We start from the raw sequence: 3,742 nt of genomic DNA on the forward strand, positions 1-3,742 counted from the left end.
GAATGTACCCGAGTTAACAAGTAGCGTGTACGGACGGGGACTTTAATTTGGAAACATATACTCTCAAGCGCATCAATTTAGCATTTATTCTAAATGCAAAAACAGTTATCAAAAGCGAAACATAACGAACCCGACTAAGCAGTTCCTTAGCCCAAGAGGTTCCAAGTAAAACTTGACTAAGCAGTTCCTTAGCCCAAGAGGTTCCAAGCAAAGCATCGACTAAACAGTTCTTTAGTTCCAATATTTCAGTATATAAACATGCAAAGTTTGCTCAATATCATGATTTTCCCCCAGAAAATATAAAAAAAAACATTAAAAGTGGGGCCGTAAGAACTCACTGGTTTGATGAATATCCAAAGGTTTCCTTTCGAAGCTTCCTAGACTCGCTCGAACTTCCTGACAGACCAAACCAGCGCTATATTACTTAACAGTTTCTTGCCTAAGGTAGAGCACAGTTGTTTTCAACACCAAGCCATCAAGTGTTTTCATAAAATAAAGCCGATTTAATTATTTATTAAAAAGGAACCTTCCAAAAACCACTTAATGACATCATCAAAAGTCATCCCAAAACAATGATGACAGCCGCCAATTACCAAAATMAAKATATTTTGAGTGGGTTTAAAACTCTTTCCAAGAACTCTACAACCTTGAGCCACACGCCTCCAACACCGATTGCATGCACCAAGAATGGTAGCAATGATRGGGAGGGGTCTCAGCTCAATATTTTCAAGAGTTTAAACTCTAACACAAAATCATCATCTTTGAACTAACTCCAGAAGACCAATAATTTCCGATTCCAACGAGTTTACAAGATGAGAAATCCGATTTAAAGATACATGCAAGGCCTATCACCCGAAAATATGATTAGACCTCACATATAAAGATTTTCTCCTTCTTCTTAGAGATTAAAGAACATAGGTCACAGATTATCATCTCAACGAAGACATATGCAGGTCTTTGATGAATAATCTCTCCTCTTTAAATCCCATAAATTTTACTTAAAGAATGGAGAAGGGAGAAGGATAAAAACTTTCAGACTATTAAGATAATAGAATAGCTCTAAAGCATACCTTCTCTAAACAGAAGCTTTCGAACAAGTTCTTAAGAACAGCAAAACCTTGGAGTTTTGCAATAAAATTGGAACCGGCTGGAAGGTGATAGCGTTAGAGAGAAAACAGAAAGCTGGAAATTTGGAGAATGAAGATTTTCCAAAAGAAGAGGGGTATTTATATGGGGCTTTTTGAGAAGAAATGGGCTGGCCTCTAAAGGCCCAAGCCCAAGATATTTTTTTTTTAAATAATAAAACCCCACTAATTTAACCAAGCAAATTAAATTGACAAAAGATTTTAAAAACTCCACCCTTTTAAATTAATTGGCAACTAAATATAAAAAGAATGGAACTTAAATATCGACTTTATTTAAATGAAACATTTCAAGACTATTTGGCATTGTATAAACTAAGTTGGTTAGCTACCCACCGAAACGTGATCTAACAAACTAATCTTGGGAGTTAAGCAAGATGATCTCTAATCATCGAAGCTAAATCCTAGAAAGACTTAGTTTTCAATAAAGATCCTGAAATAAGGTACTAACCTGAAATCTTAAAATGCAGGATTGTCACAGTCTCCCCAAGCCAGAAAAATTTCGTCCCGAAATTTAATCGTCGAATTCAAATAATGGTTGGCTTTGAGAACAAGTGGGGATATTTGCTTTTCATAAAGTCTTCCCTTTCCAACGTGTACTCCGGTCCATACTTCGAGTTCCAATGAACTTTTACTATAGGGATCCTGCTACGCCTCAACTGCTTAACTTCTCTATCCATGATTTCTATGGGTTTTTCAACGAAATGCAATTGATCGCTAACCTGCACGTCTTCTAGTGGCATTACTTGAGTTTCATCTGATAGGCATCTTTTGAGATTCGATACATGGAATGTATCATGTATAGTGCATAACTCCGGGGGCAAATCTAGCTTATATGCCACTGGTCCAATCCTTTCTGCTATTTCAAAAGGGCCAATATAACGAGGGCCCAGTTTGCCTCTCTTTCCAAAACGCATCACTCCTTTCCATGGTGAGACCCTTAAGAAAACTTTGTCGCCTTTCTGGAATTCTAAAGGTCTCCTCCGATTTTCAGCATAGCTTTTCTGACGATCCCTTGCAGCCTTGAGTCGATTTCTGATTACTACAATCTTATCAGTGGTCTCTTGGATAATGTCGGGTCCAGTTAACTGTTTATCGCCAATTTCTGACCAACACAATGGAGATCTGCACTTGCGCCCATACAAAGCTTCATAAGGCGCACATTGTATGTTGGTATGGTAGCTGTTATTGTAAGCAAATTCTACTAATGGAAGATGTGTGTCCCAACTTCCACCAAAATCTATAACACAGGCTCGCAACATGTCTTCCAGGGTTTGGATTGTTCTTTCGGTTTGTCCATCTGTCTGGGGGTGATAAGAAGTGCTTAAGTCCAGACGAGTACCCATTCCTTGCTGTTGCGACTGCCAGAACCTTGACGTAAAACGGCTGTCTCTATCTGAAAGAATGGAAGTAGGCACCCCATGTCTAACGATGATTTCGTTTATATATATCTGAGCTAGCTTTTCCATCTTATAGTCTTCTCGAATTGGCAAGAAATGAGCAGATTTTGTTAATCGATCTACAATCACCCAAATACCATCATGCCTCTTACCTGATCGGGGTAACTTAGTTATGAAGTCCATCGATATCTGCTCCCATTTCCATTGAGGAATTTCGGGCTGCTGGAGCAGACCTGAAGGTTTATGGTGTTCGGCCTTAACTATTGCACAAGTTAARCACTTACTTACATACAGTGCAATGTCTTTCTTCATTCCAAGCCACCAGTAGTATGCTCTAATACGCTCCATCAGACTTCATCTGAAATTTGGACTCTATGCCATGCAAAATTTCATTCTTCAAGTTCTCCTTCCTTAGAGCTTCTTTTTGATCCTCCAGAATTTGGGTCTTCAAACTGGTATTCACCAAGATTCCCAAAGCTCGCACCCTTACTGGCTTTATTCTTTCCTTTCGACTTAAATCATCGGCCACAACATTGGCTTTGCCTGGATGGTATTTGATCTTACAGTCATAATCACTGAGTAATTCAACCCATCTTTTTTGCCTCATATTCAACATTTTCTGATTGAGGATGTGTTGAAGGCTTTTATGATCAGTGTAGATGGTGCAATTTGTGCCATAGAGATAGTGCCTCCATATTTTAAGTGCAAATACCACTGCTCCCAACTCAAGGTCGTGAGTAGTATAGTTCTTTTCATGCACTTTCAGTTGTCTCGAGGCATAGGCAATGACTTTATCTTTCTGCATCAATACACAACCTAACCCTTGATGYGAWGCATSACAAAAGACTACGAAGTTTTCTGAACCCTCAGGTAGCGATAAGATGGGTGCATTGCACATCTTCTGTTTGAGAGTTTCGAAGGCTTCCTCTTGCTTCTCACTCCAAATGAACCTCTTATCCTTTTGGGTTAAAGCAGTGAGCAGCTGTGCAATTTTTGAAAAATTAGCGATGAATCGCCGGTAATAGCCTGCTAACCCAAAAAACTGGCGGATCTCTGTAGGGGTTCTTGGGGCTTTACAATTTCTAATAGCCTCAATTTTGGCAGGATCCACCTGAATTCCTCTCTTATTTACTACATGGCCCAGAAACTGAACTTCCTGCAACCAGAATTCACACTTGGAAAATTTGGCATACAGCTTCT

Source organism: Cynara cardunculus (assembly GCF_001531365.2).
Source record: "Cynara cardunculus var. scolymus isolate 2C chromosome LG 9, CcrdV1, whole genome shotgun sequence".
Classification (NCBI taxonomy): domain Eukaryota; kingdom Viridiplantae; phylum Streptophyta; class Magnoliopsida; order Asterales; family Asteraceae; genus Cynara; species Cynara cardunculus.